This window comes from Dasypus novemcinctus, chromosome 1, assembly GCF_030445035.2.
Source record: "Dasypus novemcinctus isolate mDasNov1 chromosome 1, mDasNov1.1.hap2, whole genome shotgun sequence".
Classification (NCBI taxonomy): domain Eukaryota; kingdom Metazoa; phylum Chordata; class Mammalia; order Cingulata; family Dasypodidae; genus Dasypus; species Dasypus novemcinctus.
The window spans coordinates 198524169-198546557 of NC_080673.1; the positions used below are offsets into that span (position 1 = coordinate 198524169).

Sequence of the window (22389 nt, forward strand, 5' to 3'; positions counted from 1 at the left end):
GTGGATGAGCAGCTGAATGGAAGAATCTAGTATCCTTCTTGATTTCTGGGTATGACCCTCATTTTCTCTCTCACAAGCAGACTACTCCAGCTAATTAGCAAATCAAAAGAAGTAGAAACAATTCTAGACCTCGGTGCAATCAAATTAGTAGAGTTATTTGAGGATACCATTTTCACACAGTGTAATCATGCTCTCTTTGTTTTGGTCAAACGACAGAAAATTATCTTTCAAACCCAATGCCCCCTCCTTTGCTCAACCAATTCTATGGATTGTAGCATTTTATATCTGCTCTCATCAGTTTTACAGATGATCTTTTCTATGAAGACAGAAAGCACAATGGACAATTAAACAATACCCATCAAGCTTCCCTTACAAAAAGGACCTTTTAAAAATACATTTGACTTCTAAGGTGATTCAGCAGTAAGAGCCTTTAGTGTGCCATCTAAATCAGGACTTGGAAAGTTTATTAAAATTGGATTTTTAACCTGATCCCAATTGCCTCTGCTTATAAAGAATCCCACTGGACTCCTTAATATTCATGCTATTAACCTGAAAGTTTCAAATGGCCATTAAGGGAGGAGAGGCTATATGGGGTAGCCCAATAGATAGGCAGCACAATTAAATTGCCTCATACCCAGGCAGGTAGAGTGAGTGCATCTACAAAAGAAGCAAGCTCTCTCTCCTGTTTCCACCTCTCCTGACCTCCTCTCTCCCATCCCATATTTGGGGGAATAGAAAACAGATAACCAAAAACAACCAGAGCAAACATAAAATATTCATTTACAGAGAGCACTGGACTGAGAGTCTGGATTTTCCCAGAAAGGCATAAATCACTTCCTCCTCTGTTGCTCTAGCTCCCATTCACCAACCTCATGAATTCAAACTTCTGTGTCTTTGCTGGCTTGATTATAAAATGGGGAAGTCTGAGCTAATGGTCTTTTTTTTTTTTAATGGTTAAATTTTTTTTTTTCTCTCCCCTTCCCCACCCCCCTCCAGTTGTCTGCTCTCTGTGTCCATTCACTGTGTGTTCTTCTGTGACCACTTCTATCCTTATCAGTGGCACTGGGAATCTGTGTTTCTTTTTGTTGCACCGTCTTGCTGCATCAGCTCTCCGTGTGTGTGGTGCCATTCTTGGGCAGCCTGCACTTTCTTTCATGCTGGGTGGCTCTCCTTAAGGGGCGCACTCCTTGCACGTGGAGCTCCCCTATGCAGGGGACACCGCTGAGTGGCAGGGCACTCCTTGAGCGCATTAGCCCTGCGCATGGGCCAGCTCCACACGGGTCAAGGAGGCTGGGGTTTGAACCATGGACCTCCCATTTGGTAGGCGGATGCCCTTCCATTGGGCCAAGTCTGCTTCCACTAATGGTCTTTAATACTGGTTAAGAGTGCACATTTTGGAGTCAGATAAGACACCCTCTTCTACTTAACTTCACAAGTCACTTAACTTCTCTAAGTCTCAGTTTCCTCATTTGTAAAATGAAGAAATCACACTATTTATATAAGAAGGTTGGTGTAAGAATAAAATGTGCAATTCCTGTAATCTATTTTACACCTTAACAGGCACATAAGACTTTAGTGAATCTTAGCTGATATTATTGCTGAACAGTGATCAAATTCGAAGGTTCATTTGTTTCATTTTCATTTTACTCATTCAGGCTTTATTTTCTGCAGAACACAATTTACTGCTTAACTTAGGCCAATGACTTAAAATATTAATATATTTTCTTACTTTTCTGAATATAAGAATATTTATCAGTGATCAATGAATGCTGAAATTAATGACAGAAAGAAGCTAAAATGACCTAGTAGTCACTTGTCACATCTGCTTGGAGTCACTTCCTGGAGGTGAAGCTTCTATCAGAGACTCAGGGTTTCCGCCTGGAGTTCTAGCTTCTTTATCAGGTCTTTTAGGGTGGCACTAAGTTCAGCCTTCCTGTCTTTGGCCTGGGCGGGTAAAAATGGAATCATTTTGCACCCCCAATTTCATCTTAAAAATTAGATGTGGGATTCAGACTACGTACAGCAAAGCCATAGAAGTCTTTGAAAAAGTAATCATACCAAATTAGAATATCAAAGAAATGTCCTGTTTTGAAGAACTCAATCTCCACTGCACTTGGCTGCTAGGAGGAGCTTAAAAGACTGATAACTGGCAAGGCCTTATCTTAGACTTCCTTTTGACCTTCTGTAGCCTCAGACTTTATACAGCTTCACAGAATTGGGGGGAAAGGACTTCTTTTGAAGCAAATATAAGTTTAGAGGCGAAAGCTTTTTAAAGTGGGTCTTTCAAGTGATTTTTTAGAATCCATACTTTCCTTTAACCTAGAATAGGCATGTCAGCATCAGTGGGCACAGAGAAGTAGCCAGGGTCATTAAAACCTCTAAAGCGGCAGCTTCCCAAAGCTGCCTGGGCTTATCAGACAAGGCTGGCCAGGGCTTATCAGACAGCTAGAAAAAGCTTTCGTTGCTTTACCTTCTAAAAGGACTGCAGGTACCATTTGCATGAGTAAAGGAGTCAGTTTTTTACAGGAAAGTCCCAGAGATGGGAGAATATGTTTCAACTAAATGCAGTTAATGGGAGACTGTTTGAAACGTAAATGACAAATTCGAATCCCTCCAAATATTCAATGTATGGACAACCTATCTGAAATCTCACCTAAAACAAGTTACGCTGAAGTGCATTTGGCATTTTTCCTCTTCTTTTTAGGTATGTTTGCTAACATGCCTTTGAGGACGACTTGTTACAACTCAGGTAAACCGGCAGTCTAACTTCTTCAAGGTTTCAATCCCAGCACCTTCTAATCTGAAATAGAACCACTTCATGGTTGTCAGGTTCTCCCAGAAAGCCTCCCAGCCTCCCGAGCCGCACGGGCAGGAGGGGAAGGGGAAGGAGACCCCGCTTAATTCCAAAGTTGACATTTGCAATTCTCCGTGCTCTCCGGGTAAATCGGCATCCACTCCCCGAAGGGGATGGGCGTGCTCCTGGCTACACCGCGCGCTCGGGAGCCGGCTCCCGGCGCGGATCGCCGCTCGCGTCCCAGCCCGTCTGCGGTGCGAGCCGGGAAGGATGGCTCCCTCTGCTCCTCGGGCGGCGCGGGGCTCCCGGGCGCCTAAGTTGGGTCACCTGCCAGAAAGGGAACGCTCGGTGCGGATACACAATGACGGGGACTCAGGTCCTGGGGACCTTGAGGAGCTGGACAGGAGACGGGTGGGCTCTGGGCTAGGACCTGCCCTTCCCTAACAGGTTAGAGGGAGGAGGAGGTGGCAGACGTCCCCAGGTTTGCAGCAATGGCAGAGTCACCTACACATAGCCCGCCCCACCCTTCAGGCCGCTCCTGTCTCCTCCCCCTGGGCTGAAACTCCGCGAGTCACTGGGCGGGGTGGGCGGGACGGATTCGTCCCCGACACGCCCTCAGGAGCCCTAACTTGGCGGCGCCGCACCGAGCCTCGCGGCACCGAGAGGCGCGCCTGGCGGCCGGCGGCCGGAGCCCGGGAGCGAGCCGGGCAGCAGTGGGCGCTCGCGATCCTCCTCTGCCCGCCGCGCTCTCCCTCAGGGCCGGCCCTCCTTCGGCCCTCCTCCCGCTCCTGCTCCTCCCCCTGCTCCTCCCCACCGCGGGACTGAGCGCCCCGCCACCGGCCTGCAAGGTCCCCGGCGTGCGGGCAGCCACTAGTCGCCGTCACCGCTGGGTCTCAGTGGGTGTCGGCGCCCCTTCTCCGCCCTCCGGTCCCGGGCGCAACGAAGCTCCCCGAAGCTCCCCGAAGCTCGCTTCTCCCGCTGCCGGCGTTCGGCGGCGCTGCCCATGGCCCTGCCCAAGAACCCACTCCCGGCGCCGGAGGAGCTGGACGGCAGCGCAGCTCAGGTGCGTGTGACGCGCGCGGGGCACGGGCTTCCAGGCTGGGTATTGGCGCGGCTGGGGGCCCAGGGGCCCGCACCTGGCGTCCCGGATTCAGGGCAAGCACAGAGTCCAAGGTGAGTCACGGCTGGAGCAGGTGCAGTGCATGTAGGGGGAGCAAGGAAGGAGAAATCCGGGTTCTCCCCCTCCAGTCCTGGCCCCTTTACCTCTGGAAGTGCTGAGAGACTAGTCTATATGGGCAAGGATCCGGATTTCTTACTCTTCACGGATTGAATTTATTTTTCGCTCGGGTCCGCCGGCTGCGCCTTAGGCTCTTCTCCCGAGGACCGTGCAGGGCGCGGGATCGCAGCTCTCAGCCGAGCCCGGGTACCACCCGGGGCCGCGAACTAGGACGGGGTACGAGTCACAAAAAGTCACTCTGCTGAAGGAGCATCCAGGGTAGCGGGGGTGGGGAGGTGAGGGAGAGAGGGTAGTCTCTGCTTTTTTGCATTCGTTTTGAGTGGAGCATCTTTGGAGGGGCGGGTATGCCCGAAAGGAGAGAGACTGAGGCCACGACGGCAATAGGAAGTCATCTCCTTGCCGAATGCCTGTTATACTCAGCGCATGTTTTCTCCAGGATACTTTTTACGTATATTTTTTTCCACCTCGATTTCTATTTCGGGCACCACGGGTGGCAGCTGTGACGGGAGGCGGGGTGTTAACCCGCGGTGGGAGCCTGTAACCCCTGCTCACTACCAGAGGGAGACCCACGGAGCCTGAGGTCTCCAGGTGCGCTCCCCGAGCGAGCCGTGGACCGCGCGTTGCTCCCCCTTCTGGCCCCAGTTTGTCCTGGAAACTGGAGCGCCGGCGTCCAGAGCTGGACCAGGACTGCAGGCTATGGTGGGATAGAGACGCCGGCAGGTGCAGAAGCCGCGATGAGCGGCGCGGGGTGGGGGTGGAGGGATTGGCTTCGGCGGTTGTTTGCCCGGTGCCTGTAGGTCTTCATCTCATCCCCTCCGCCGGGGCAGGCACTCCTCGCCCACTCAGAGCCGCCGGGGATGCTTGTTTCCCCTCGGTCCTTCCTTCCTCACTTTGCAGGACCGGCTCTCCCTGGTCTTGCGGGAATCTCCCCTTTTCTCCTGCTCCCCCATTATCCGCAGGCTATTTTTATCCACAGCTTGAGCTAAAATGCTTTGCGGGCTGGAGGGAATTCTGGGGAGGCGCGGGCAAATCCATTGCCTTTGGGCTGCGCTTCTGGAAGCTGGTCCCTGCTTAGCAAGGAGCAGTTCACGCAGGGAGAACGCTCGGGTTGGGAGTGCGCTCCTTCCTCCTCCTGCAGCCCGAGCTCGCAAAACGAACCCCCTTCACGACCCGCTCGGCGCCTCTAGGTAGCGGGTCTCAGGTTGCCAAGTGCTCCGCTGGCGGCTGCTGTGATTGCAGCCAGCGCGCGCACGCACGACCCTTTGCTCCAACCTTTGCGTTCTCGCTTTGCGGCCAAATTCCACTTTCTTTATTTATTTATTTTGCTAAAGTGGTTATCAGGTTCCAGCCAAGGTTTAATTTCTGGAATTACATCTTTTTAAATTTTTTTCTTCTTTTTTAACGGGGAGATAACCCAGCCTCTGCCTCTCTGCATTTCAAAATCCACCCTTAAGCGTTCGGAGAATTATTCTTGCTTTCTGCTTCCCCTGTAATCAGAAGGAGCCTGACCTAGTGAAATTCCAGGGTGTGAAATTAACAGGATGGAAGCGTATTTTCAATGCTTAGATCCCCGCCGCCCACCCCCAGGGCTGCGGAGATAACATGCTGAAATGGACCTTTGTGCTACGTACGGTTTCCTCCAGGCATGGCAAGGAGATAGCAGCTTGTAACGGAGCCTTTCCCGCTTCAATGAGCCCATCCAACTCTTAGTGGAGTTTGCCTGGGATGGACAACTTCATGACTAAGCACTCTAGAGCGAAGCAGTTAATTGCGGCAGTAGCGTGGAGTGATGGTCCCTTACCAAGGCCTGCTGAGCCGAGCTTCTGGGCTGTGGACCCGGGCTCGTATAAAATATACCGTAGCTTTAAGATGGGAGATTTTTGCTCTGGAGACTGGTGAGAAAGTCGTACCTTGAACTAGAAAATGGGAATCAGGAAAAGCAGAGGACTCTCGGTTCTTTTGTTGGTTGGTATTCCCAGTAAGAAACTTCATATCATCTCCAACTTCAGGCAGTGTTTGTGCAGTGTGGATGCTTTGTAACCTTTGGTGGGCTCTACAATATAGTTTGCTTTTGTGTTTTTGTTTTCGAAAGAAGGAATTACTGGAAACATTTCTTGGAGCTCTCTGATGGGAAAAGCAATGTGGAAGTTTTTCTTGCCTTGAATTTAAAGATCCATGTTGATTAGAAGAGGGCTAGGAGGATGGACTGGCTGGCATAAACTTACTTGATGGTGGACGCTGCTTTTCCCAGAGCATGCCATCTGCCCACATTGGTGCATACCCACACACGGTGTGGTGGCACATGCACACCCTGAGTAATGAGTCGTGCTCTAGTGAAGCTAGAGTTTGGAGGGAAGGGCAGCCAGACAGTAAAATGGATTGATGTCCTGGTGGCTGCAGAGCCTCTACCTGGGATCACCACCCAGACTCTGGGCTCCAGGAGATGCCTCCAAGCCAGGGTCCCTGTCTGGAAGACAGTGGAGAGGAGCAAGGGCAAGGCTGGAGGGTAGCAACTTTCTAGCTGCTGCTGGGGAAATGCAGTCACTTTCCAGCTGATAACAGAAAGGATCAGAGTTGTTACCCAACCAGTTAGGGTTAGTGTCTTTCTTCAACCCTGCCCAGTGACCCAGTGCTTTCTGGTGAGGCTGCCCCGTTTCTGTTTGGGGAATGGAAAGAGTGCTAGCTGGATTTGGAGCTAGCTGCTTACAGCAAGACCTTAGGCAAATCACCCCCTCCCCGCCCCCCTATCTTCGGATTCTTCCTCTGCCAACTAGAGATAGAAGGATTATTATGAGAAAGTGAGAAAATGTCTATGAAAACATTCAACAATTCTAAACTGCTGGTGAAATTGTGCAAGGTTGTTTAATTTTCCCTTCCCGTGATTTTTATGTTATGCCTAGTTTAATGTTCATTTTAATTAGGGTTCATGTATGTCTGTGTGGTGAATTACATATGTTAAACATTAAATTGAGGAAGCAGATTTAAAATATTTTCCTTGTGGTCACTAGATCTGAATTTCACCAGTGCCAGGCTTCACTGCCTCTCAGAATTATTAGTTTCTTGTTTTCAATATTAGAGTTAAATTTTAGAGTTTTTTTTCCTTTCTTTCTTTTAGCTTAAGGTATTTCATGTCTTAAGAAAATATATGTTCAGAACAAAAGACCTGATACTGATGAATCAAAAAAGGTAGAAAGTTGCATATAAGTGATTCTTTGGGGGGAAAGTGATATGTTATCTGTTTCACAAGGGTAGTCTGGGCCCCTATCACTGAAGTCTGTCATCAGCCTGAAGCACTGGCTGCCTATTGCACTTAAAGCATTGTGTTAGGTTTGTTCCCAGAACCCAGCTAAATGCCTGACATGTAATAGATGTTTGATAAATATTGTTGGGATAAGTGAATGAATGATGGAACTGAATCTTCACAGGAATTCTGTAGAGCAGATGGCATCATTTCTATTTTAGAGATTTGGAATCCGAGGATCGGAAAACTAAATTTTCTGAAGGTACAAAGGGTTCCAGATGGGGATTTGGGTCTGTCTGTTCTCATTCTGCTTCTGTGTACTGCTTTTGGAACATTCTCATCCATCTTCACTTAAAAGCCCACCATTCCATTGTGGACCTCTTATTTGGGGTGCACACCCCCTTTGAGGGATGTTCTGGTGGAAAATGAAGCTCCCGCTCCTTGGCCATATCTACCAGCCCTGAACTGGTAGCTCAGTTGGATGCTTCCACCTGGGACCTGGAATCTGGAGGGACTAGCTGGCGGACACAGGGATAGTTAAGAGTTTATTTACCACCTTGGATCGTGAATCCAGTGGCGTCAGCAGCAGCCTCGGTGTCCCAGGGTATGGTCCCAGTGGTGCCATTCCTGGGGCGTGATCCTGAGGCATTCCCCATTGCCCCGTCTCCCCTTCATTCCCTCTCATCTTCCACATCTGGTATTATTGACAAATATCGAGTTATCTGCCAGCACTTAAAAGTCAGGAGAGTCCACATAAAACTGTGAACTTACAGTCTATCTTGAAAAAAAAAAACCAAAAAACAAAATCTCAGAACTGGCAAGACTGGGGCTAAGTTCCCATGGCTCAGTGGGCTCGGCCCCAGCCCCTCACCAGTTCCTAGAGGGAGCCCTCTCTGAGTTAGCCAGAATCGTACCCAGCTGATGCACAGCTTCTCAGGATTCATCTTGCAGGCCTGCCTCTAGCTTGAAGCATTCTCAGCTTCCTCTACCCACAGGGAATTAAGCCCATAGCTTTTTCAGGCTGTTAGAATAATATTTAATGGGCTGTAGTTTGTCAAATAGTTATGTTGTTTCACTAGAGGTCTAGGGAAATGAATATGTTATTCTTCCAAGGAATAGCCCGAACATAACAAAAATAGATCCCAGTGGGCATGTTTTCTTTGACTTTTTTTTTTTTTTTGTCCAAAGCCTGTGCTTTGGGGGAGTTTTCCAGCAGGGGTCGCAAACTCAACTGCCTTCAGCAGAGTGCCAGCCTGAATGAAGCAGGTGGTGGGGCCTGGGGAACACACACTTTAGCCCACTGATGCAGAGAGGCCCTCGGCCCCAGTCCTGCCAATTCGGTGGTTTTGTTTTTGTTTTTCAAGACAGACCTGCGTTCACAATTTTCTGTTGACTCTCCTGACTTTTAAGCATTGGCAGCCAATTCAATATTTGTAAATATACCATGTGGGCCAAACAAAACCCTTCTGTTCTATTCCAGGCTCTCGATTTATGACCTCAGGTTTTTTGGGCTAGAAAGGAAATTTGGTTTGAATATGAGACACAGTAAAAGCAGTTATTCAGAATATTGAGGCAGGAGGGGTAAGTGTGCGGCAGAAACAGCATTCTAGTTAGTTATCCTTCACGTTTAAGGACCTAGAATTTCGCAGCTTAGTGCTAACCTTGTGGTGCTCCTTCTCATCTGACTAGTAGTTATAATAGCCACATTTCTTCCTTTAGCACATTTACTGAGTTCCAAGCATCGTTCCATCGTTGTACCCACTGGTGGGGAAGGAAACAGATGGGAATTCTAGCTCTTGTGCTTATCTTCTATTGGAGGAAACAAACAAAAACCGTAATACATAAGTAGAAGATATCCTGTGTTACTGATATGCTAAGGATAAGAACTAAATCAGGGATAGGGGTATGAAATGTTGGCTCCTAGGGGTGAAATCTTAGCATGTAGCCAGGGATCAGTTCAGTCTTTGATTCAATAGAAGCAAGGTCAAGTTCCTTTGACCCACACAAGAGATTTTTGGGCATGAGCGTTCATACCTAAGATTAGATACTGGGAGTTCCTTTTGTAGGTAAATCCCTGATAGTGGGTCATAATTTTAAATTTAATGAAATAAGAACTAAGCACTTTCACTGAATGTATACCATGGGCCATGCACTGTTTTAAGTATTAAAATACATCAGTGAACAAAACCACTCAAGGACTGCCCCACAAGGAAATTATAAACCAGAATGAATCGCATGAATAAATGATCACAGATGATTAAATGATTAAAGTGAACAAGGAGTGGGCAGGATGTCTGAACCACTGAGTTTTGATGCTCAGAACCCTGACATTGAGTCCCTTCTTAATTGAGCATCTGATATGTGCCAGGAATAGTTTACATCAGCGCTTCTCGACTGCCTTGAAGCCTTGACCTCATCAGCAGTGAAGATTTTTTTGGAGCTTTAAGCTCTTTGACAATGACATTTTGTGTTATTATAAAGTTTCCACTTTGAATTACAAAAGCAAAGTGTTTCGTAACAACATTTCCACATGTGAAATGTACATGCACATCTAGAGGCTCTGATACACCTTCTCCCAAATCTGCTCTTGATCTTTGACTGTTGTTGGCAGGGAAGTTGTGCAGAACTAACTAAGAAATAGTTATTATTTTTGACAGTCTTACTTTCTGGTATGGGAGTCAGATAAGTTAGCAGATTTTTACATAAAAGACCCCATCCCTTGAGCAGGCAGGCCTTCTTTGGGAACAGCAGCCCTCTCCCAGCACTGTTTAATTTGTCTGTAGCAATAACTTCTCCCATAGATAATTTCATCGCAATTATGTTTATCTGGAGACATTTCATCTTTTCATTTACTCACTTGTTTCTCATCTCCCAATCTTCCCCCAGAATATGTCCCCACAAAAGCAGGGACCCTGGAAGTGTTTCTTCTTGTTTATTCATTGTACCAGTTTCTAGAACAGTGCCTGCCACCAAATAGTTGCTCAGTAAAGAATCAGGAGGCAGCCCTGCTGTCTGGAGGAAATGGAGCAGGCTTCATGGAGGAAGAAAGAGAGGCACGGAGAGGAAGGACCGGGGAGGCTGATAAAACCTAGTCAGAATATGTAAGCCCTAATACCTTGTAAGAATGCATTTATCCAGTTGAGGGGTTCCCAGTGTGATCAGCCCCACTGAATAACTGGCATCTTTGCACAAACCCTTGACCAACTAGTGATTAATCATGCAAAGGTCTTCTGGAATAAAAAGAATGTAATAATGGGAATTCCTTACTTCACATCCCCTGTCTCCTTTGACCCCAGTATCCAGTCTGGCAAAGGAGGCAGTGGTGCTTTCAGAATCTTTGTTTTATATTTATGGAAACTGAGGTCTGAAGAAGTGAACCAACTTCTCTTGGGACCCCAGAGTGAAAGACAACAGCAGACCCCAGAGCCAAGGCCACGTTTTGCTGCCCGCAGTGAGCAGGTGGCTCAGGCTGGAGGCTTGTGAAATCCTGGGGGACGGTGGAGCCCAAACTTTCTACAATCTTAGAAATGCACTTGGATTTAAAACATTCACATTTCCTTTTACTTGTCAAGAACTTGCATTTTAGCACTTTCCGAGATACATTTTACCTCTTTTGAATTTCCTCTAGAATTCCTGCAGATTAGATTCACAGAGCACCCTGCAATATGTTGTTTTATGTAAATGTCTTCACTCTTTAGGAGAGTAAATCAAAACCCTGTATCAGCAGTTAAGATACAGGGGGAATAAGGTGATTGCATATGCAGCGGAAATGAAAAGGCATGTTAGCCTCTCTGGGCCCAGAAAAATAAAAACTTGAGTAGCATAAAGTAGAAGGGGACTGGGCACCCCCTCTGGAAAACTTGTCTGTACCTTATTTAAATTATTCCTTAAACCAAATTTTTCCCAGCTTCCTAGTAAGACAGGAAGGGGAAGAGTGTCAGTTATAGATTTCTGGGATTAGACTTTGTAGTTATTCTTGCAGTAAAAAGAGCATAGCTTTTGAAGTGACATCTTTCTGAATTTCTGTTCTGGCCCATACTGGCTGTACCAATTGAGAAATCAATAATTTTTCTGGGCCTCAATTTTCTCAGCTTTGTTAGGAGAATTAAAGGAAGTTGCCCAACACAAAGTGCCCAGCATAATACCTCATAAATATTATATTCCTCTTTTCTTCTTGTTTAAGGTTGCCAGATTTAGAGAAAACAAAAACAAAAAAAATAAGCAAACAGAAAAACAAGCAAAACAGGATGCTCAGTTACATTTGAATTTCAGAAAAATAATGACTTTTTAGTATAGAAATGTCCCCAATAGTACCGAGAAGTTATTTGTTTTTTATCTGAAATTTAAACTTAATTGGACATCCTCTATTTTCTTAGGCATCCTGGTTCTTGTGGCAACAGAATGTCGAGCAATTTTTTTTGAAAGTTCTAAAACTATAGGAAGCTAGGGGACAGAGTAACCTTGAAGGTGAGAGGACTTAGCCAGTACATACTTCTAGTTGATGACCCGAGTTGAAAAAGAAGGGTTGTTTTCTATGGTGACCTAAGTAACAAAAGTAAAATAAAAGCATGTTTTTCTATTTGCTGAAAGGAGCAAAGACATTTTACGTCAAAGTAGATCTCTCAATGGATTTATTCCGTGAGCAGATTCTCTCGCATGTTGTGGCAGGATTAGCTAGTTCATTGCTCAACAACCTTTGGAAAAGTGTCTCAACCCTTTGAGTCCCCTAGAATATGCATCAGTCAACGAAGGCAGTGCTTTATTAAATATCAGTATTGCTCCGAGTTCTTTAGAGTGGGGCTGGGATCAGAAAGGCGACCTGCTCATGCAAAGATACTTCAGTATACCCTGAGAACACTGAAGGGATGCTATGTGCTTTGAAAACTCACACCTGAAATTGCTCCAGCATCCGATGAATACAAAGCTAATACAATTGTTAGAGGAACTTTTAGACAGTCTCCCACCATGTAGATGACTTCAGGTGATAAATGTAGTCCGAGATCTCCTCTAAGACTTCTCAAGTATGTTCTTCTCAGGATGGCTGTGAAAATGTTGTGTTTCCGTTTCAGGTAATAACGTGGTGGGGAACTAAATTAACAAGACTTTTGTTGCACCAGAACTTTTTAAAGGAGAGTTCTTTGCTTTCTTAAAAAGTGAGATACTTCTCATGCTGAAATAACCAGCTTCTGTTGCACTCAATATGCGTAACTCCTCATTGCATGTGTAGGAAATATGGGCCTTAAGGAAGATGAGCCTGCACAGTGGTCAACGAGCTGCCTTACCCAACCAGAGAGGTCTGGGTAGAATCCACCTTGCTCCTTCTCAGCCAGGCAATGTGAAGTGAGTTACTTCACAGCTCTAAGACTCGGTTTCCTCATCTGTAAAATGGGCGTGATTAAAACTATAGCAGAGGATTGTTAAATGTGGATTGAACCAGATAAATAATGGCAAGCTGGCTCATTGCATTAAAAAGATGCTCTTAGATGACAAAAGAAAGTAATGGAGATGTCCAATTGTCAGGCTCAATGTCATATCACACAGATTTGAACTAAATCTCATGCATGGAGAGTGCCTCAGTCTTTTACCCTTGGTTTCTTTAGTCGTATAATTCTATATATAGAATTATATAATTCTAGCAAACATTATTTTCTTTTCTGGACCAACAGATTAGAAGCAATGATGTAGAAAAGGTATGGAAAAGGTGGTTAGGGGAAGACACAGACAAAGTAGAGAGAGAGAAATAAAGGGAGAGAAATGAAGAGAGAAGGGAGAGATAGGGCAGGGGAGAGAAGTAGAAGGGAGGGGAAGGATGGAGAGGGGAGAGTCGAAGGAGATAAACAGACTGGAAGAGCATGAAAGTCCAGTGACATTTTGTGGCAGGCCGTGTTCAGGAGGTTCTGGTTAAACCCAACACAGTCATTTAAATAAATACTACTCCCTATATCCATTTCAAAGCTTATCAGGAGGCCAGAATAGGGCCTCCTTGACCGTGACAGAAAGACTCACAAACATTGTCATGGTCAAACTGCAAAGAAATCAGAAGGGTCAACAGGGAAGCACGTGCTTCTCTTCCTATTCTGTGATGGCAGAAGGTCACACTTAAAAGCTGAAGACAAGTGAACTGAGTGTCCGACCGCCGCCCCCTCGGGTTCTCCTCTCACTGGGGGTGGGGAGGTGGGGGTGGGGGTTCCTCTAGCTTGGCTTTAGATTTTCACTCATTAAATCTCAGCTCCTATAAAGAAGAGTTTCAGGGTATTCCTTCCTGTGACATGAGCTGCAGCAGCAGCATGGCTCCCTCCTATCTCCCCAAGCCCCTCCACCCACACCAGCTGACAACTCTTGGGGTGATGTATCCATCATGGTCAGCCATTCTTGGTCTGGAACACTGTTCCTGGAGCAGATTGGAGTTCATGGAGATGCCTTCCTCCAGAGCAGTGTCTTTGACATTGGAGACATGCTCCCATTCCTCTGACCTTGATTTGGCTTGTCTGTAAAATGGGATTCTACTCACCTCATGGACTTCTGCTTTGAGAACTGCATTTATAATGTAGAGAAAATATGTACTGGAGAGTTTGGTATGTCATGTGTGCTCTACAATATAGCAATTAATAGTCATAATTAGCTCTTCTTTCTTGTAAGAATGATTTTGTTTGGAAAGAAAATCAAGGATGTTGGCTATAAGAAAACTTCCAGTCTAGTCTGACAGCTGCTGGCACCTCCCAGTGGTGAGAAAACCACTGTGACCCCAAGCAGATGTTGCTCTCAAGTAGGGAGAGAAGGCTGTGACTTCTTTTAATCAGGAAGGTTAGCAGGGAAATCTTTCTCAAAAGCTTCTAGAACTTCTTTTTCCTTCAGTCCTATTATCTAAAAACTAGATCCTATGCTGGCAGGTAAAAGCTACAGAAGAGGAAAGTGAGGCACAAAGACATTTGAGGCAATGAAAGAGAAAAATGAATCGAATATGGTAATCCTGAATTGATCCCGCTTGCCTTGGAGCAACTACTACACTTATATCTGTATACTTCAATTGGTGATTGATCCTTCCCAGCTTCATAACTTCTCTTTTATTGCTGTCTTCAGCGGAAATATAAATCTTAGTTTGCTCTGGTTTCACTTTTTTTTTTTCCCCAGCCCAGCTCGGTAAATTTTACGATGGTATGCAATTTGCGACATTTCTCTATTTAATCTCCGCCCCTGACTTGAACGGTCTTTGCAAAGGGCAGATACAATCAAGTCCCTGCTCTATCTCCTGATACAGAATGTTCCATGGATCTCCATCATTCACAGTTATAGAGTTTCAGTCTAGGAAGACCAGATTCTAATGGATCTGGGCTGAGATCACTGCTTCATCGCAGTATGCCCTTGGACAAGTTAGTAATCTCCCTAAGTCTCAGATAGGCCTTCATGACTTTTATGTATTCACATATTTATGCAATGTTTACTCTGTTCCACTAGATTAAATTGTGGGAGGATGAGAACTTTGTCTCGGTTGAGTCCCCAAACCCTGGTCATTGCCTGGCAGACAGTTGGCACCTCCTCTCAAAAACTCTGCAGCCTAATCCCTCTGTTTCATAGAGCTGTCACAGATACATGAGATAATGCACACAGAACATGTAATGAATATACAGGGTGCTCAAAAGTTTGGCCTGCTTTTGCTGTTTTAATTTTATAATAAAAATAATGATGATGCTCATGTTTCTCAGGGTAACATTCAAATCCTCTTCCAGCCTGACTCAGAATATATCTTTCAAGCCTCATCCTTTGCCTTTCTCTCTTATACACACACATTTCATAATCTAACCCCAGGAGCACCCCTTGTTCCCCAGGATAAATCGATCCCTAGCACATGCTGTTACACTTCCCCCCGATCCTGGCCACCATTCTCCCTCTCAAGGTCAAACCACATCAGTCTTTAAGTTTTATCTTGGATGCTCCCTGCTCCACCTCTCTGCTGCCCATAATAAATGATTGCCCTTGTGATAGTCACGCTGGCTCTCACCCTGCTAGGCACAGCATGGGATTATACTTTCCTTTCTATTTGAAAGTCAGCATGGCCGCGTGGCTTGTCGTGGCCCATGGTGGTGAGGGCAAGTGCTGCTTGCCACATCTGGTCTGAACTTTTAAAAGCCAGCACATTTTCTCTTCTCCTCCATCTTGGCGACCGGCAAAGTTCAAGAGCACAGCTTTTCTGGGTGCTGAAAGACCTGGGTGAGCACAGTCCCACTGCCAGCCTGTGTGGGACAAACAGAAGGGGGAGGGCGATGGGGTGTGGCCTCTGCTGAGCCTAAGCTGGCGTGGCCTGAGCCAGGGACTGCTCTTTCAGTTCTCCCAGGGCACTTGTTATTGCACAGGTGACGTTATTGCACAGGGCACTTGTTATTACATAGTAGCTCGTGGACTTAGCTGCATCTCTCACAAAACAGCTTCCGGAGAGCCACTCCTCATACCACTTAATAGCCCCTCGTGCCTAGTCCACGGTATTGGCCCGCGGTTGCCCCGATTGCCGCATGCAATATGGATTTCTATGGGTGAGAGAGACAGAGAGGGCCTCAGGTCTTGATAAGTGGGCAGTGAAAGCCCCATTATTATAATAAAACTTTCCAGGTGTGAGGGAAGCTGATGTTTTGGTTGAGACTCCCTGCCCTTCATAGCCTCATAGAGCAATTGATGCGACCTGAGAAACTTCTCTAGGTCAAGCCAGTCACCCAGCACTGAGTCCTTTTCCAAGCTCTCTCCTCTGGGCCCTACTGGGTCGCAGCCTTTCCCCAACACGGAAGGCCCCCTGCTCCAGAGACATTCTTTCGTTTTTAGTCCTAAGGGTGGAGCCCGTGTTTGCCTCCTTCTGCTCCCCAGCCACTGCTCCTCTCCATATGGGTTCTACCAGAGCAGCAGAAGAGCGCTGGGCTGGCATTGGGCCATTTCTTTGGATTCTGGTTACACAGGCCACCGGCCCTGTGGATTTAAACAAACCTGTGTTTTTAAAGTTGTCTTCACACACTGCCTTTTCTTACTTGAATTGTTCTTTCAGGTCCTCTGTTAAAAACAGTATACAGGCTAATAATGATTTCATAATAGTTTTCCTTTAACATTAGATTAAGAGTCACTTTATGCTTTTTATTTGCTTTCTCTTCATCCTCCATCTCTCTCGCTCCTCTTACTTATCAGTTTTTCAACTGCTGCAGTTCCTTTCTTTACTTATGACAATATTTAAGCAGACAAGACCAGTTGTTACCCAACATAAATTATTACTCTTACTGTCCTTTTATTTTTCTCTTCAGGCTAATATCAAGCTACTATTTATTGAGCTAATATTTATTAAAGGTCTATCATGTGTCATGTGGGCTAAGTTTTTTATTCGATAGAATCTCATTTAGTTCTTATAGCCACCCAAGATGGTCAGCAGCATTTCTTTTTTATTAAATGGGAAAACATCCAGAGAGAAGTAGCTTTTTCCTAGGGCACAGTTCTAAGCCAGGGTTTAAACTCTGATTGATCTGATCTCAATCGCTTTGCTCTTCCCACATCATTCCATTTATTTCTCCATTTTCTTGCATATATATTTTAGCCCGGACATCAAAGTGTTGATATTTTTTTTGTCCTCCCAGACTCCTGAACTTTTTAAAATTGTCTTCTCCTTGAAGCAATTCCCAAACACCCTTTTCTTGGCCTCCTTTAAGTTACTAAAATATGGCATATTCCAGAGCTTCTTTTCTCTCACTGGAAGGGAAGTATTTGTTTCCATATCCATCCTCCCCTTAAGCAGTGGTTTCCTCAGGGTAGGCCCATCTTGTTCCCATGTCCCACGGCAGTGCCGGGCAGAGCACCTACATACAGAACGTCCTGGTCCTCTGTGTCACTAGCAAATGACGTTGACTCCAGGGCAGTGTCAGGCTTTGCTAATTTACATTGAGGAGATGGAGGAAGGAGAAGAATAATTGTAAGAAGAAATCTGATTGAAATCCAATTTAGTGACTCAATATTAAAAGTATTTCTCCTTACAAATCAAAGCATTTGAAGGAAAGTTATGGAAAGCCAATCCAGAAATCTCAGCACAATCTTCAAAGCCTCATTGAACTTGGACCATCACTCTTTGGCCAGACCTACTTGCTTTCCGTGGCATGTTGGACACTAATGAGTCTGCTGGTTAAGCTTTGGCACTGGTCGGGAATACAAAGCCAAGCCTGTGTGTTCATACAAGCTTGTAGGGGAAGCAAAGGTGATTGCTAAAGGAGAAAAGCAGTGTGACTGATTGGCCAAAATAGCCGCAGTCCATTTCATTCTTTTGACATCTCTGAAGACACATCTTCCTGGAAGCAGCCTACTGCCTGACAAATTACAAGACCTCAAGGAATGTTTTAGCTTCATTAATGCATTGATGGCCTTGAAAAGAGTGTGAGAGTAGCAAAAAGTTTGGAAAACTTAGTTGTCATTAGAGTTATCATATATATCCACACAATAGATTATTTTCAGAACAGGTTACTACATGAGTAAACTACCAAGGTCCTTTCAAGTTCACTGGCACCACAAAAGAAGGAGCGATTTGGAAATATCTATCACATGCTACTCCCCTCTGTGCTTCACTCACTCCCCCCAAATACCTTTTTCTCCTTTTGTTCACTAAGAGCTGGAGGAGGAGATACATTTTTCAGAGATGATAGTTCAATTCCATTTGATTTTTTTTCTTAGATTTTGAAATACAAAACAAACTATCTCTGAAATTAGTTCTGCTACAATTCCTCTTATGTCATAGGACATTAATAAAACCAAAGTGATTTTTACGTGTGATATACATATACCATTATTCAATTACCTGTGAATCTTTGCAGTCTGTCCTTAGCCCCACACAATCCTAGCCCTAGTGTAATCACCATATTACTGTTTTGCCTTCCCTTTCCACTTCCCACCCCATACCCTACACCCTTGCACATACCTGAGTTGTTTGAGGAAAGGGGCAGCATGCTAACTTTGCCTTCAATTCCCTGGTGCTGGAATCACAGCAGGTCTTTTTAGAGCTTGGCTCTGAATTGTGGCTACACTGGGCAGGCTGATAATTTGGTTTTCTCACATCTTGATATCCTTCAAAGGCTGCTTCTTGATTTATTTAGGGAGAGATTGAGTACTACATGTGGCCAGAACCTAGAAGCTGACCCTGAGGCAGCTCTCTCAGCCCCTCTTTTTTTGCCCTAAATAATTCTGTTCCTTCCCAACTTACATACCTCATTTAAACAAGCAAAAGCCCAAGAGTTGAGTTAACTGCCTCCATCCACCCTAGAAAGTTGCTAAACTTCTGCTTTGGGCATAGGTGGAAAAAATCTTATCTTCCTCCCCTGCCCCCAGGTATTTTACTGAAGTGCTCCTTCTAATTTTATACTTTGTCATTGAGAAGCCTTTTATCTAAAGCCATTTTTTTCATCTTGTTTTGATCCATTGGTGGCTAAACACCCTTTGTTGAGTGTTTTCTGGTCTATCTCAGTTCTTAATCAGGTCCTAGAATCAATTAATATTCATTGAATGAATTCTGGATACACTGAATAGGATAAGAAAAGCAAGTGCAGTTTGAGAGACCCTTCGCAAGGGTTTTCTCACTGCTTTCCCCTATCAATAAGACATCAGCCTCTTGGAAATCCAATGTGTAGCTCCTTTAACCTATGAAACTTTTGTCTGATGCTGGCACAAATAACACAGTTTGTAGCTTACTTTTAGTAGTAGTATTTGTTTTTGTTTCTTTAGAATTTTGGGTAATATTTCCCTGTCAAGACAGAGAGGCATGTTTCTTAATTTCTCAAGACTACAAATTTTGGAAAGCTGTAAAATGGTATGCAATCATAGAACTATAAACTGATCATCTCCCCTTGTACACAAAGACATCAGGATTCAAGAGTTTGTTTATGACTTGCTCAAGGTCACACAGAAGTCAGGGCAGAGCTCGGCACTAAACCCCAGCTCCTGACTCCCAGTTCCGCGCCCTGTTCACGCCAGCACATCAGCCCATTCAGGCAGAGAAGACTTGGTAGAGATGTGTTTTGTGTGTCCAGAATTATCTCTATTCTCAGAAATATCGATTACCTGACTGGATCCTTTGTCAGCTACAACAGTGGAAGATGGAGACCTGACAATGACAATAACTGGCATTTGATGAGTGTTTTCTCTCTGCCAGGCCCTCTTTCTGTAGTACTTTATGTAGTAATATCTCCTTTAATCTCACAACAATCCTAGTGAGTTGTTACAGTTGCCATCCCCACATTTCAGATGAGAAAATGAGATAGACAGATGAAGTTAGGGATAGATGGGATCCAAACCCACACTCTGAATCACATGCCACCCTTCTGAGCTCCTTTGATTCATCTTGACCATTTCTGAATTTTCCCCCAGTTGCCAACTTGTTTCAAACATTTTATTTAAGTAATAATAAATAAATAGTATTTAAAAGTATCAAATATAAATCATTTTGCACCAACATTCTGAGTGAATCAATGGTCAGGCAGACAATACTTTAACTTAGCATATACCATTGTATTTGATCCAAAGATTGTGAAATGAAAAAAAGAGATGTGATTATAGAGAATGTTGTGTCAAGTACAGGAACAGGGTTTCCTCTGTATAGATTAAATGGCCTTTAAAAATGTCAAGATTAGTATGATCCAAGTATCCCCTGTTTAAAATAAATTCGTTATAGGTAATTTAAAGCATGAAGCAGTGACAATATGAAATACCAATTCTTTTTATGGAACCTGAAGCTTCAGAAATTAGGAATACCCAATATGAATAGGGTTTTTCAAAATTTTCAAGTAAGGGAAGAATGGAAATTGCAATGGTATGAATGTGAGGAACGGGGAAAAAGGAAAACTGTGCTATTGCTTTATGCAGTGCTGTCACATGAATGATGAATTGAACTCAGAAAGGGAAACACTGGACAATATAAAATTAAAGCCATACTTTGTTTGTAGGCCTGTTTTTCCATCAAGCCCCTTGCAGGCATGGATGTGGCTTGGCCATGGCTTTCCCCTGGAGCTTGTCACCGTGCCTCTTAATACTCAGGGCTCAGTTATTTGCTTTTAAATGATCATGCTACACTGAGAGAACTCATGTCCAAATGGAAAAACCAGAACATACTCTTGGGCCAAACTTGAGCAGAGGTTCCAAGATTTTCCATTAACTTCCCCCAGTTTGTAGCCTGTAAGTGACGCAGTTGGGATTCTAGCTCAGGATGTTATGCTTCATTCCAGTGCCTCAGCTATTTTTCCTATTCTAATATCCTTAGTGGGAAGCTGAAGTCTTCCAAGTACTGGTGTCCCTGATTTATGTACCCCCCACCCTACCTGTAGCCGGTACTCCCCATAGCGACCCCCAGGTGAGTTGGAGTCTTTTCACACTGCACCTGTCCCTGTCTTCTGCTGCAAACTCCACCTGAAATAAAAGCCCCTGCGGGACTTATACAGTTCAGCAAACCCTAAGTCTCTCTAAGACTGCACCCAAATACTGCCTTTCTGTGAAATTGCACCAGGCCTTCCTCTCCCGCCAGCACATGCTCCCTGCTGCAGGTCCTCTCCCCGGTGAGGCTGGATCTGAGTTCATACTGAAGCATGGTGCTCCAGTTTCCTTCCACTCGTGCCTTCCACCTAACAGGGGGCTCCTTGAAGACACCTACTGGGTTACTCCTGGAGCCCCAGGAACTCAATACAGTCTTGTAAACTTCATGAATACTTTGTGAAAGTCTGATGACGTACAGGCACAATAGGTAACTGAGGTCTCCAATAGGCGGCTCCCTTCAAACTTTGCAGATTTGCCCTCCAGCCTTTTATCCTCACCTTCATTATTTTTGGAAACTAATATCCATTTATTTCATTCATCAAAATCCAGAGTTTTCACATAAATATCCATAGTTAAATATTGAAAATTCCAAAGATCAGACCAAATAGTTACTTGTTTCCAACAACATTCACCTGCTAGAGTAAACAAAAGGACTTTCCCCTGCTGTGCTTTCCCCTGCTGGACAGGCCTTGGATGCTGCTGCGTGTCACAGTCCCCACAGTCCAGCTTCACCTGAGTGTCACCTTGCCTGAATTCCAGGTAGTTGTGAGCTACCCCTGGAAAGACGAACATGGCTTAAGAAGGTCCCAAGCAAACTCCTTTTCTTTTTTGTGTCTTCCAAGGGTTGGCCCAAGAAATGAGGAGACAGATCTTCCTTCCACCTTTGTCCATCCAGGGGAGAATTACACTTTGGTTTTCACATATTAATTTTCAGCTGCAAATTATTTCTAACCTTCCATGTTACCAATATTCAAGACACACAGATTTCCTGGTGGTTGTGGTCAAGTGGAATAGAAATCCAAGGGCCATGATTTCATGGTCACTTCATCCCTATGCTGCTAGGCTCAGTTCCCCCTCTATCAAATGATAAGATGGGTCAGGACAATTGCTTATGCCATTCCACCTCTGATGCCCTGTAAGTCCTTCCTGACCATTTCCAGGGAAATGCATGGGATTCTTGGGTGATTGCCACCTTGGGGTGATAGATGACCGTCCTTACCAACTAAGGAGGCTGCTGCAGCTCTATCAGTACCTCTCTGGCGGTGAGGTCCATGTGGAGGGGAGACCAAAATGAGCCACGCACACCAGTGTGGGTGGGGGCAGCCGAGCTCTTCTCTCCTGCCTGCTAGCTCAGCCCCCTTTTCCACTCAGCTGCACCAGGTAATAAGAGAGTCCCCATCCACTCTCCTGTCAGAACTCTGCTGTGCTTTGCCTGTGCCAGTGCTTTTCTGCTTCTAATGAAGGATTTATTTAGGTCACAGCTGCCTTCTCTGCACAGCAATGCTGATGAAGCACGTTGAGAAGGAGCGCTCCTCTTTCCTCCCAGGGGTCTCGCCACTGCACACACCTGGATGCCCTCCTTCATTCATTCAACTGGCATCTATGAAGGACCTCTTGCATGCCCCTCTAAAGAGGGAGAGAGCTGGGATCATTTCTCTGTGTCACTGTCCTTTCTTCCTTGAGTCCCTGTTACATTACTGCAGTGCTTTGGATCATGAAAAAATGCATTTGTCTAATTATCCACCCTGAATCCCATTTATGCTGCACACTGTTTTATACACACACACACACACACACACACACACA

General features: G+C 45.1%; 1 protein-coding gene and 1 long non-coding RNA gene across 2 annotated transcripts in view; both read left to right on the plus strand.

Moving 5' to 3' along the window:
- Nucleotides 1-2742, plus strand: part of LOC139439658 (uncharacterized) — a 44590-nt gene extending 41848 nt beyond the window's left edge. The window contains exon 3 of the long non-coding RNA XR_011649636.1: nt 2705-2742. This is a non-coding gene — a long non-coding RNA (uncharacterized lncRNA). The remainder of the gene's footprint in view (nt 1-2704) is intronic.
- Nucleotides 2743-3446: 704 nt separating this feature from the next.
- Nucleotides 3447-22389, plus strand: part of HS3ST1 (heparan sulfate-glucosamine 3-sulfotransferase 1) — a 32945-nt gene continuing 14002 nt past the window's right edge. The window contains exon 1 of the mRNA XM_004462163.4: nt 3447-3857. The gene's annotated coding sequence lies outside the window, so the exon portion shown is untranslated. The remainder of the gene's footprint in view (nt 3858-22389) is intronic.